Here is a 13,778-nt window from a genome sequence, read left to right as displayed (position 1 = left end):
TTACAACTCCCAGTACCTTTAACAAACTACAGCTCCCACAATTACTTGGAGGAAGCTATGGCTGTTTAATGTGGCATCGGGTGGCGCTGCGGTCTAAACCACTGAGCCTCTTGGGCTTGCCAATCAGAAGGTCGGTGGATCAAATCCCCACGGCAGGCTGAGCTCCCATTGTTCTGTCCCAGCTCCTGCCTACCTAGCAGTTCAAAAGCACACCAGCGCAAGCAGATAAATAGGTACTACTGCAGTGGGAAGGTGAGTGGCGTTTCCATGGGCTGTGGTTTCTGTCACGGTGTTCCATTGCGCCAGAAGCAATTTAGTCATGCTGGCCACATGACCTGGAAAGCTGTCTGTGGACAAACGCCAGCTCCCTCGGCCTGAAAGCAAGATGAGTGCCGCAACCCCATGGTTGCCTTTGACTGGACGTAACTGTCCAGGGGTCCTTTACCTTTTACTTTGTTTTATAGTGCTTTACACACAAACATACATTTTCCAAGTCAATGCCAGCATGGCTGCATATCTGCTGGTATATGGTTAGTATTATTATTTATTAAATTTCTATATTGCCCTTTATCAGAGAATCACAGGGCGGTTTACAATATACAGACACAAAATGCATACTATAGTAACAAAAACAACCCCCAACACACATATGTGTAATGGAACGAGGTTGACAGTAACTAGTCAATCTGTTGCCCATGAATCTATCAAGCAGAGCTTGTAGAGTGTCGTGTGTCTTTTGGGAGGGCATTTGCTGAGTTTACTGAGCCAAGGGACAAGGAGGGCTCCAAGTCAAAAGACCATAAAGGGGCCCATAAAGCATCTTTGTTTTCCTCACATGAGGCCAAAAGTTCAATCCCTGCCATCTCAAGTTATGGGTTCTCAAGTTGCATGACTGGGAAAGGGCTCTTATCTGCTACCATGAAGAGCCACTGCTGTCCCAGAGAGGACAACATGGGGACTAGATCAAGGGAAGACAATGTGGTACCCTCAGGATGTCAGTGGACTCCAACTTCCATCAGTCCCAGCCTGCATGGCTAACGGTCAGGGATGGTGGGAGCCGTGTGGGCTAACCAGCCTCATATAACCAACATGAATGTATGAAGGGGTTAAGATCATAGAATAAGCTGTCCTGCCAGGCTTAGCTCACCATGGGAGGGACTAGGTAATCAAGCCTTTGTTCCTCTTTAGTCTACTGAGAAGCACAGAGTGTGAAGAGGCGAAGCTGGTTTGCCCCCAGCTCAGACCACACGGCTCTCACAAATCCTTCCTGAGTTCCTATACCAATGTACCTATATATACCTGAAGGAGAGTCTCCACCCCCATCGTTCAGCCCAGACACTGAGGTCCAGTGCTGAGGGCCTTCTGGCAGTTTGCGAGAAATGAGGTTAGAGGGAACCAGGCAGAGGGCCTTCTTAGTAGTGGCGCCCACCCTATGGAACACCCGCCTATCAAGGAAATAAACAACTACCTGACTTTTAGAAAACATCTGAAGGAAGCCCTGTTTAGGGAACTTTTTAATGTTTAATGTTTGATGTATTTATTGTGTTTTTAATATTCTATTGGGAACCGCCCAGAGTGGCTGGGGAAACCCAGCCAGATGGGTGGGGTATAAATAACAAGTTGTTGTTGTTGCTGCTGCTGCTGCTGTTATATCCATAACCACCTACAAGCCTTCTTATTTATAACCTCTCAGGGGGTGGCTCTGCCTGTCATTTGGCTCTAACACCTCCCTGCCTTCTGCCCTAATGGGTGCTAGCCAATAATAATAATAATAATAATAATAATAATAATAATAATAATAATTTTATTTATTTATTTATTTATTTATTTATTTATTTATCCCCCCCCCCCATCTGGCTGGGCTTCCCCAGCCACTCTGGGCAGCTTCCAACAAAATATTAAAATACTGCAATGCATCAAACATTAAATAGCTGGAGGGCACCACTTTGGCTACCCCTACATTAACCAATTTTCATATGCATTTCATTAACTGCTTTGGGTTCCTTGGCTTCTTTGTTTTTTTCAGGGGAGGTTCACTGGCAGAGCCCATGCATTGATATACAAAGCCCTCCACAACTTGGACCCAGGGAATCTTAAGGACTGCTTGAGCCCAACTCCATCACTGAGAGAATCCACTATTAGTTGTTCCCTGTGTCACAGATGCCCGAATGGCCTCAACCACCACTCCCACACTGTACAACAGTGGCTCCCAAGTACTCCAGGCCCCCTGTTTTTGAAAAGCCAACCCATGTACCCCATACTTTTGAAAATGTTGATACCTCAATTATAGTTTTTGTTACATGAATGGTGCCACAGACCCCCTGGGTGGCTTACCAATTGGGAACCCCTGCTGTAGCCCACTCTTCCAGCAGAGATTTATCAGGCATCCTCACTATTTACTTTCTGACATCCCTTGAATACCGTTTTTATGCCAACTGTCCTTTGCAGATGTTTATTTTTTACAATATGGGCATGTCTTTAACTTAAGATCTTACATTAAAAACCTGACAGTACCGAATTATTGAAGGCTTTTCAAAGCCAGACTAAACATCTTTCCTTCTGCAGTGCTGGGTGGCAGGTTGAGAGGAGTTCCCTACCAGGACAGACTTTGCTCGTGTGCTCAAGACGTCGATTCCATAAAACATATTTTGCAGCACTGTGCAAAATACGAGCAAGCCAGGGCTGAACTGATACTACCCTTGCTGGTACCTTTCCCGGGAAAATCAGAGGCTCACTATGTCAGGTTCCTATTGGAAGACAGGACAAACGCTAGAACATTAGCAGTGGCGAAGTTTTTATCGGTGGTTGCAAGAATCAATGATCCCTATCTTTTGAACAAAATGCTTGTTTAACCTGGAGGTAGGCCGTCTGAATTGTGCATTGCTTTGTAATGATTTGTTGGGTCTCTGGACCATAATAAAGATTGATTTGATATGATATTTTGATTAGCCGGTCACCTTGATAATGATCGCCTGCAGTTTTGCTTCTGTTTCTGCTTTTCAAACGGTGCTTCTTGTTTCAACGTTACGCACTGCCCTGGCATTTTGTCATAAGGAGGTACAGAAATACTTCTACAAATAGCTAAATAAGTAAACAAACTACCTTGTGAGTCACGATGGAGGCAAGATTCAAACCAGGACCTTCCTTTGCAACTTGGTCTCTTCCTGATTTGCAACCAAGCCCTCTGTTTCATGAGCCGTTTCTCTGCTTAAAAGGCTGTGTCTGCATGTGTTTAGTGCCAGTTTGTGACCAGAAGAAAAATGATCATTGCTACAATTCCTGGACATTTCAAATCAACCGAACATTGTCCTGCCATCCTCTGTACTGTTGAGAAAGTGCAGGCTCTCTCTTTGTCAGGCTGCCTGACACAAGTGACTCCATCAATGAGGGCTCAAAGATGCCTTAGCCACCCCACTTCCACTTCAAGTAAGCTCCAAGACTCAGTCCTACAGCTGTTTCCAATGTTCTCCACTAACTTGATTGAATTTTTTAAAATAATAATAGTAAAAACAGTTTATCATTCCTGCTTCTCCGCAGCACCGCTGATTAGCTACATATGACACAGGCCAGTCGTGGAAAGGGTAGAGTATGCCAGCAAACAGAGGGAGGATGCAGAGAGTCAGTGATCCAGGCCTCAAGTAGCGATGGATGGGCCAATCTGTCCATTTCGGTTTCTCATTTTCCCAACTTCAGAGTCAGTTCTCCACATTTTGACTACAATTTGCATTAAACACAAAACCTCCTCATCAAAATTAACCAGCATTTTTCCTCCTTAAAATACACATTTTAAAATGAAATTTTGTCTAGCATGTGCATTTTTGCAAAGCAATTTCCCCTAATATACTAGATCAGGCATCCCCAACCTTCGGCCCTCCAGATGTTTTGGACTACTATTCCCACCATCCCTGACCACTGGTCCTGTTAGCTAGGGATCATGGGAGTTGCAGGCCAAAACATCTGGAGGGCTGCAGGTTCCCAGAGTTCAGTTTCCTTAGAATGAAGGTCAATGCAGCCTGTGGCGTCTTTAGGATATATGGTTTTTTATACACACACACACACACACACACACACACAATATAAAATGGAAGGGTTCACAGCATTAACACGCCAACAGATCTAGGCTCAACATTAGGCTTCCAGGGGAACCCCAAAGCGATCGCTTTGGGTTCAGCACAGAGAGCAAGAAGTCTTTTTGTGTCTTTCCATCCACAGACCAGACTAACACAAAGACTAGTTTCCTGGCCAATTGTTCCCCCATCCCTAGTGACACCCAGCCAGGTAAGAGCAATGGAAAGGAGTTTCTTCCTGAAATAACATCTTCTTCCAGTTGTCTCTATGGCAACAGGGGCTATTCTTGGTCATGCTTAAAGGCTGAGCTAGGGCCATTATCTGAACAAAAAGACTGGTTTGGCCTGTTCAATGGTTCCCTTCTACTACAAAATATCATCTCACAGATACTCAATCACCGGCTTCATGGGGACCCACACGTTTCATCCAAACCAACCCCAATCCTAAAACAATATAATGCATTTCTACACATACTTCATCCTGGTGGATGCATTTTTTTAGTCGGTACTTGGCTGGAGAAGTGGACTGCAAAATTCAGAGAAGTGCACATTTCAGTTCATGTGCTGTGTCAGAAAGTGAGGAAATGGGTAATTGAATTGAAATAAAGTTCTCCTTCATGCCTAGTCTCACGTTGTTCTGCTTCTTCTTCTTCCTTGGCGATCACATGTAGCCAAGATTCTCTTCCATGAACACGGTTTTAACAGTGAGTCCGTAAGTGACTGTGGAGGCCAATTCTGGATCTACACGTCCTTCCACAGCAGGGACATTGGTTTCCGGGTAGGAGTTGATCACGGTGTGGGTTTGCCAAGCATGCCTTCCTCTTAGCACATTTCTCCCTTTTGTCCTGAGTTTGAGCATCTGCAAAGTCTATGACACCTTTGGTAAAGGCTATTCTCCAGTTGGAGCACTCGCAGGCCAGTGTTTCCCAGTTGCTAGTGCTTACACTATGTTCTTTTAGATTTGCCTTGAGAGAGTCTTTAAACCTCTTTTGTTGACCACCAGCATTACGCTCGCCATTTTTAAGTTCCAAATGGAGTACTCGCTTTGGAAAACGATAATCAGGCATCCGCACAACATAACCAGTCCAACGAAGCTGATGTTTAACACAGTGGTCATGGGGTAACTCTCTGCAGAATACCTTTTGAAACTGGTTTCATCAGCACTGTGGCTCGTTGGAAAGGTATTCCGGAAACTGAAGTTATCTAGGGGCAGAACTGCAATGTTTAGTGGGGTAAACACAGGATTCCCAAACCAGTGCTTATTTGAAAAGGTGTGAAGCAGCAGTAGGGAGGACAGAATATGCAAAGGCTGCTTAACCCTTGCACCCACTGCTGATTTTTCTCTGAAGCTCTTCCCCAACAGTCTTTCAATCGACCAGAGATTTTGGTCAAGTGGTGGCAAAGAGTGCCCAGGGGAAGAGTTTGTGGGGGGGGACTGTTTTCCCCAAAGCCATGTTTACTACATAATCCTTCCTACTTTTCCTCCCTCCTAACCCAGCATGCTTTCACTAGTCAAGAATTCTGGTCAAATGGAAAGGAGCCAGGAGAAGGGATCGCATGGGAAACTCAGGCCAAGGGAGCATCTCCTTTCCGAGCTCCACAAGAAGTAAAATAAATGTTTTGGTGAGGGGTGTTGGCTTGACTCACCCTGTTGATGCCTGGGCCACCAACGTAGCAGGCAATTGCAGAACAAACTTCTCTGTGCCACAGTGCCAGTGATGCAATTCCCCGGAAAGGGCTCTGTCTCTGCAGGATTTCAAATTACTCTCCTCTGGTTTCCATGCCATTTCCTACTCCGCTGTCATGCTGACACACACGCAACGCAACCCCCAGTCCCTAGGCGTGTTTATTCGGAAGTCAGTCCTGCAGAGTTGACGGAACCGACTCTCAAATGAGCATCGCCTTCATTTGCAGGCAGTGCCAGCTTCAGGTTTTGGGGGAGATCTTGGGCAAGGTATAAGAATGTAAGAATTGCCCGTCTGCGCCAGGATCTTGTTCTCACAGCAGCCAACCAAATGTCTAGGGGCAGCCAACAAGAAGGACCCGACTGCAACAGCTCCCAGTTCTCAGCAACAAGTATGCAGAGGTACATTGCCTTCAAAGTGATATTGAGTGGGGGCCAATTTACTTGCCCTATCCAAACAACCACGCAGAGGGGAAGTGCAAAGCAAACCGAGGGTGCCCTTCCATTTTCTCAAAATGGTTGCAGCTTGCACACTCAGAAAGAACAGGTAGTAAAAGGATTTTGGGAAATGATATATAACGAACTGAAAAAAATGTTTAAAATAACTTTTTCTTTATAAGCCTGAAGCTTTTCTTTTAGGAATTTTAGGTGCCAAAATCATCCCAAGGGAGCAGAAAATGCTATTTATGCATGCGACCACGGCTGCGCAGATGTTATGGGCCCAGAGATCGAAAGAAGATAAAGCCCCTACCAGATAAGAATGGCAGATCAAGTTGATGGGTTATGCCAAAATGGCAAAAAATGACAGGAAGAATAAGAAATCAGGAAGACAAATTTCTTAATAAAGAATGGGGAAATTTTATACTTTATCTTAAAAACCATTGTAAACAGTTAAAATCATTAGTAGGATTGGAATGACACTTGCAGTTTAAAGGTGAATTTTGGATATAATGGAGTTGTGAAAGATTTGGATTAATATAAAAGATGCAGGAGGAAATGACTAACAATAGGACCCACAAAGGGAAGGAAGGAAGTCCAGGAGATTCTTTGGAATCTTGTTTTTAGGTTGTATGTTGGATATGCAATTGTAGAGCTGTAATTTGAAAAGCCTAATTAATTAATTAATTAATTTTTAAAAAAAACCAGCTGAACAGGCCGCAACAGAGAAGAGGCAGCTCCAGAGCAGTGACCCCCATCTCTGGGCTGTGTGGGTCGTGGCAGGTTCCCAGTGACACAGACATCTGGTGCCAGCCCATTTTGCAGCCTTAGCGCTCTTAATAAGGGCTGCTTTGTTTAATTGGTTTAAAGCCTCTTGCTTAACTGAAAAGATCCTTCCCCGCCCCCCATTAATCAGACAGCGGATTTAAAAATACGTTTACTTAGCGAAACTGCAGATGGCAAATGTCATCTTCAAAGCTATATTTTCCCTTCTCTCATGCACAGAATGGAATATCTGTTCCAAGAGGTTGCCAACTATGACCAGTGTGTGCCTACATCACCCAAAAACAAATATAGCACTATATTATCCAGGCAAGGTCTTTCTCCATGACCAACATTCTTCTGTAATTTACTTTATTTAGTCTGCCTTCCTTCCATCACAGAACCTGAGGTGGCATACATGCAATTGTGCTTGGTGCCATTCAGACACTGACCAGAGCAAGGCCTGGTTAGCTTCACCAAGCTGGCTGTATCATGTGCCCACTCTTTGTGCTTTCTCAAGCATGGTGCAATGCCACAAAGGTTCAAAGGTATTTTCATTCGAGGCTTCCTCTTATTCAGACAGGAAATCAAACCATGTTCTTAATTGATTACATTTTACTCAATTTAGACCCACTGACATTCATGGACCTAAATGAATCATGTCCCTTCACTGAAGTCAGTCAGATCTTAGTACAGTGGTACCTCGGGTTACATACGCTTCAGGTTACATACGCTTCAGGTTACAGACTCCACTAACCCAGAAATAGTGCTTGAGGTTAAGAACTTTGCTTCAGGATGAGAACAGAAATTGTGCTCCGGCGGCGCGGCGGCAGCAGGAGGCACCATTAGCTAAAGTGGTGCTTCAGGTTAAGAACAGTCTCAGGTTAAGTAAGGACCTCTGGAACGAATTAAGTACTTAACCTGAGGTACCACTCTATAACACTGGATACAACCAACTGATTTTCTGAAGGCAACAGGGATGCAAAACCTGACAGAGTTTACTACCACCTTTCACCACAAATGATTTTAAGACGGTTTACCATAATAGCCTTTAAACAACACCAATAAAATACACACAGACCTTCCGGATGGAGTCCTTACTGAGCATTCATACTGATATGTTCACACCTGAAAAATTGTTCAGGGGTTATACAACGCTGCCTGTTTATGGGTATGTTTACAGCAGGAGAAATCCAAATTTACTGTTGAAAAGAAGTGAGGTGAGTGCTGATTGAGGCCAACAATATGTAGACAATGCCTATTTAATTTAAATGCAATGAGCTTCTGATCCACAGCCAAGGTCAGTGCAGATGAGCCTTAGGTTTTCCTTTTTAAATCTCAATGTAGAGACAAGATGGAATGGATTTGTGGCTGAGCATATTGCAATATGGACCAGAAAAAAGTCACATTTCCATCCTAGTTTGGAGCACCTCACATTTAAAGCACTTTCATCTGACTTTAATAGCCATGGCTTCCACCAAAGGATATTTGGAACTGTAATGTGTTAACGGTGCTAAAAGTGGTTAAAAGGTAAAGGACCCCTGACAGTTAAGTCCAGTCGCAAACGACTCTGGGGTTGTGGCACTCATCTTGCTTTACTGGCCAAGGGAGCCAACGTTTGTCCGCAGTTTTTCCGGGTCATGTGGCCAGCATGACTAAGCCGCTTCTGGCGAAACCAAAGCACTGCACCGTTTACCTTCCCGCTGGAGTGATACCTATTTATCTACTTGCACTTTGACGTACTGTCGAACTGCTAGGTTGGCAGGAGCTGGGACCGAACAACGGGAGCTCACCCCATTGTGGGGTTTCGAACCGCCAACCTTCTGATCAGCAAGTCCTAGGTTCTGTGGTTTACACCACAGCACCACCCGCGTCCCAGGGCCACCTGGTCCCAGGATTAACCCATAGTGGTTAGGAAACCCCTATTCACAGAGCTTCAATTCTCAGAGCGGTTAAACTATAAACCCCTTTTCCCAAGGAATTCTGGAAATTGTTGCTCTGTGAGGGGAACAGGGGTCTCCTAACAGCTCTCAGCCCCTTCCAAGGATGCTTTGGGGGAAACCATGATGGTTTAAAGTGGCCTGATACTGTTTTAAATGCATAGTGCAAATAGGAGCCAAAGTCTCTGTGGAGTCATTTCGCAAAGGGGTCTTTCTAGATTTGTTCCAATAGAGTACAGACCCGTCTTTGAGGGGTGTGGGGCAGGAGAGAAATGAGCAAAGATGAAGTTGGCGGGGTGGGGTGGGGGGTGCTGGCCAATCCAGCAAATGACAAAATTGTCAAGAGCCCGACCTAATAAAAATACTTCAGTGAGAAAACAAAATAATACATTGTAATTTGTAAGAAACAATTTGGCAGCCGAGAAGCAGTGTGACTCCTCGGTAATCATTCTTAATTCCCTTTTATTACAGACTGTTTTGGCTAGAGATGGCAGAGGGATAATGATGTGTCAAATGGGGCTGGGAAACAAGGGAAGGTTGTACTTTTCTGCAAAAGAGGGCCACAAAGGAAGCGCTTGTACTTCGTTTCAACAAATACATTTGGTGGTTGCATTTCTTTCGTGGGGATGAAGTGCTCCTTTAATTACAATCACATTTTAAGATGTAGGGCTGCTTCTGGTATGAGATTTTACCACAGTGGTACCTCGGGATGCGAACGGGATCCGTTCTGGAGCCCCGTTCGCATCCAGAAGCAAACGGAACTAGTGACGGCACGTCTGTGCACGCGCGTGTCGCTTTTCACCACTTCTGCGCATGTGTGTGACGTCATTTTGAGCGTCTGCACTTGCACGAGCAGCGAAACCCGGAAGTAACACGCTCTGTTACTTCCGGGTTGCCGCGAAGCGCAACTCAAACGCACTCAACATGAAGCATATTCAACCCGAGGTATGACTGTTCTTGAAATAAGTACAATGGGGTGATCAGAACATAGCCAGAGAGACTCGCGTATTTATAGTTCTGCCAGGACAGTAGATGGCTTTGCAAAGGACACGGAAGTGATGCTGGAAGGAGCATGAAGCTTAACCTGCAGCTCCCACGGAAGCTGCCTTATATCCAGAGAATGGCAAGGCTGGGCATTTGCCAGGGTGCCAAGACCCACGGAAGACCCACTGCCACGATTGTCACTTTGTGCAGCTGAAGATCAGAGGCAGCCAAAGAGGAATTGCAAGTTTGCATGTCTTGTCTCTCTTTTTTCTTTTCTTTTCTAGGATCATGTCAAATCTTTTTTTATTAAGTCAAATCTTTTTTTATTAAGTCTTCCATTGCCAATTGGGACGTAGGTGGCGCTGTGGGTTAAACCACAGAGCCTAGGACTTGCCAATCAGAAGGTCGGCGGTTCGAATCCCCACGACGGGGTGAGCTCCCGTTGCTCAGTCCCTGCTCCTGCCAACCTAGCAGTTCGAAATCAACGTGCACGTCAAAGTGCAAGTAGATAAATAGGTACCGCTCCGGCGGGAAAGTAAACGGCGTTTCCGTGTGCTGCTCTGGTTCACCAGAAGCAGCTTAGTCATGCTGGCCACATGACCTGGAAGCTGTACACCAGCTCCCTCAGCCAATAAAGCAAGATGAGCACCGCAACCCCAGAGTCGGTCACGACTGAACCTAATGGTCAGGGTTCCCTTTACCTTTACTTTACATTGCCAATTAAAATTCAAACATTAAGCATCAACATCATCATTTAGGATTCTCCGAATCCTTCTACTTCCCTCTGCCCTTCCATGGTTACCATTATCAATCTTTTTCCAACTGCTTCTCTTATTATTTCTATTTTTTTTAAAAAAAAAATAATAATCCATTTTTACCATAATCTCTAATACATTATGAGCATTATTCAAATCCTTCCAAAGTTTTCAGTTGTTTACAGTGTTCTCTTAAACATATTATAAATCTTTCCCATTCCTTCTTAAAGTTCTTCTCTTCCTGGTTTCTGATTTTTCCGGTCAATTTCACCACCTAGGCCAGGGGTCTGCAACCTTTAAGAAAAAAAGAGCTACTTGGACCCGTTTCCGAAGAAAAAAAAAAACTGGGAGCCGCAAAACTCGTCATTATAAAAATAACTTTTTTGTCACTTTTTAAATTATTTTTTTGTTTAACCCCTCAGAATTACTCCTCCTCATAGAAATAAACGTTAAATTAACAAGTTACCTTTTTGTGTGTGTGTGTTCTTCACTCCCCTTCAAAACAGTGACCAGCGTACATGCCCCTTACAATGTAGCGGGCGGGAAGGTGACGTCGGGACGGTGCGTGACTAATGCACGCACCGGCCCCATACGACGTCACAGCCAGTACAGCGCCCGCCACAGTGGGGAGTGTCGGGGCGCACAATGCGCCTCCTCCCCTCGCTAGTATCCGCCCCGGAGCCGCGGCAAAGGTGTAAAAGAGCCACATGTGGCTCCGGAGCCGCGGGTTGCAGACCCCTGACCTAGGCATAGTCCATCATCTTCATCAGCCATTCGTCTCTGGTGCATGACTTGTCTCTGGGTTTTTTTTGGGGGGGGGTGGATGCTGCCAGCCTAAAGTCACCCCACCCCCCCAAAAAAGCCAGCATTGCTTATACCAGGGCTGGATCTACATTGATCTTCCAAACGTTATTAAATATAATGTTCTATAATGTTTAATGGCGGTTTCCCTTTTACCAGCTGCTCGCTGTTCTGCAGCTCCCTCTGGTGTCACATTTTAACAACACATTTTTAATGTTATAAACCACGAGTGTTGATTTGTCCCAAGTCAAATTATGTATTCCTCAAGCTTAGTGTTGTGCACTCCTGGGAGGTCACAGTTCAGTGGGGGGACTGGATGCAAGAGCAGACAAAGCTATCTATGTCTTGTGGGATGTAATCCATTGGAACAGTCAAATGCAACATTCCTTATTTCCCTAAAGCGGGCACAAGAAGGGGGGGTGTTACTCCAGTCCGTGTAACTTCCTGTTCCACTGGTTTGGAGCATCCTCCGCCTGCATGTGATCTGGGAGATGGGCATGGCCCTGGCTGACTCCTTACAAGAGCCGAGTCACGCAGCCATTCTCTCTCTCTTGCCCTCTCTTGCTGCCATGCTGCTCTCTTGCAGCCATTTTGTTCTCTTAATATAATTTTGCTGTCTGCCGGCTCTCAGCCAGCAGCACATGAGCTCAATCTCCATGTGAGATAAACTCGCAGATTGTTATGTAACTACTAAGTAAAGCCTGCCTTTCAGGGATCAAACCGTGAACTGAAATGTGAGTAAGCTTCTTGTTACTTTTAAGGAAAGACTCTTGTGTCTTTATTCTTTTAAGAGGGATAAAAGGGGACACCAGGAAGCTCCTGCAGCCAATCGGAAGCCACGGAAGCCCTGTTGCATGTTCGGGTTCCAAAATAACCTTTGCAAACCGGAACAAGCATAATTGAGGAGCTCAGGAGCCAAAACATCCAAGTTCCAAGGCGTTTGGGATCCAAGGCACAACTGTATCTAAAAGATTGTCGCATGGAAGGTGGAGCAAGCATGTTCTCACCTGCTCCAGAGGCAGGACCCGAACCAATGGATTCAACTTACAGGAAAGGAGATTCCGACTAAGTATCAGGAAGAACCTTCCGGTGGTTAGAGCTGTTCAACAGTGGAAGGGACTTCCACGAGAGGCAACAGACTCTCCTTCCTTGGAGGTTTTCAAGCAGAAGTTGGATGGCCATCTGTCATACAATCTAGTTGAGATTCCTGCATTGCAGGGCGTTGGGACTATATGAGCAACTTTTCAATACAGTGGTACCTCTGGATACGATCCGTTCCGGAGCCCCATTCGCATCCTGAAGTAAACTGTAAGACGCGGCTGCAGCATGCGCAGGTCGCATTTCACCACTTCCGCGCATGTGCATGCCATCATTTTTAGTGTCTGTGCATGCGCGAGCAGCGAAACCTGGAAGTAACACACTCCATTACTTCCGGGTCACTGCAGAGTGCAACCCGAAAATATTCATCCCGAAGCTACTTCAACCCGAGGTATGACTGTACAGTGGTACCTCGGGTTAAGTATTTAATTCGTTCCGGAGGTCCGTTCTTAACCTGAAGCACCACTTTAGCTAATGGGGCCTCCTGCTGCCACCACGCCGTCGGAGCACGATTTCTGTTCTCATCCTGAAGCACAGTTCTTAACCCGAGGTACTATTTCTGGGTTAGCGGAGTCTGTAACCTGAAGTGTCTGTAACCTGAAGCGTCTGTAACCTGAGGTACCACTGTATATTAAAAGGACTATTTCAGCATAAACATCTTTTACGAGTTGCCCTGGGGTTATTTTTTGCAAACCCTCAAGATGCTGTTGCTACACTGCGTTCAACATTCATTGTCCTCTTAAAAACAAGGTGGTTGCCATCTTTTTATTGCCCTGTGTGTCTTGAACAGCCGCTCCACCTAGAGAACAGGAGGAGACAGTGTTTACCTGCATACTGTGAAAAGGTTTCTGCAGACCAAGGCATTAAAAGGCATCAGAGCAGGCTGGCATGATCCCAGACAGTTGGCAACTCCCAATAAGACCCATAGGGCACAGAAGCAGCTGCTAGCTCACAATGAATTCAATAAAAAATATAGAAATCTAGAAAACTGTATTTTTGAAAAGGAAAGTTTGCATTTCTCAGACCAGATGTGGACAAGACTAATGCCAAAGGGGTGGGGGTAGGGTTATATCTCTCCCCCCCAACTGCCACCTTATTTTCTACCCCCAAATATGGGTATGTGTGCAGCAAATTTTCTCAAGGGGCAACAAACTGAAACACCAAAAGGGTGTTGTGGGTTAATTTCTCATTTAAAATGGAGAAGAGTTGTGTCTGTACATTTTTCCAGGTATCTCAGGTTCTAAAAATG

Source organism: Podarcis erhardii (genome assembly GCF_964252035.2).
Source record: "Podarcis erhardii genome assembly, chromosome: 16".
In the NCBI taxonomy this organism is placed as follows: domain Eukaryota; kingdom Metazoa; phylum Chordata; class Lepidosauria; order Squamata; family Lacertidae; genus Podarcis; species Podarcis erhardii.
This window is presented reverse-complemented; position numbering follows the sequence as displayed.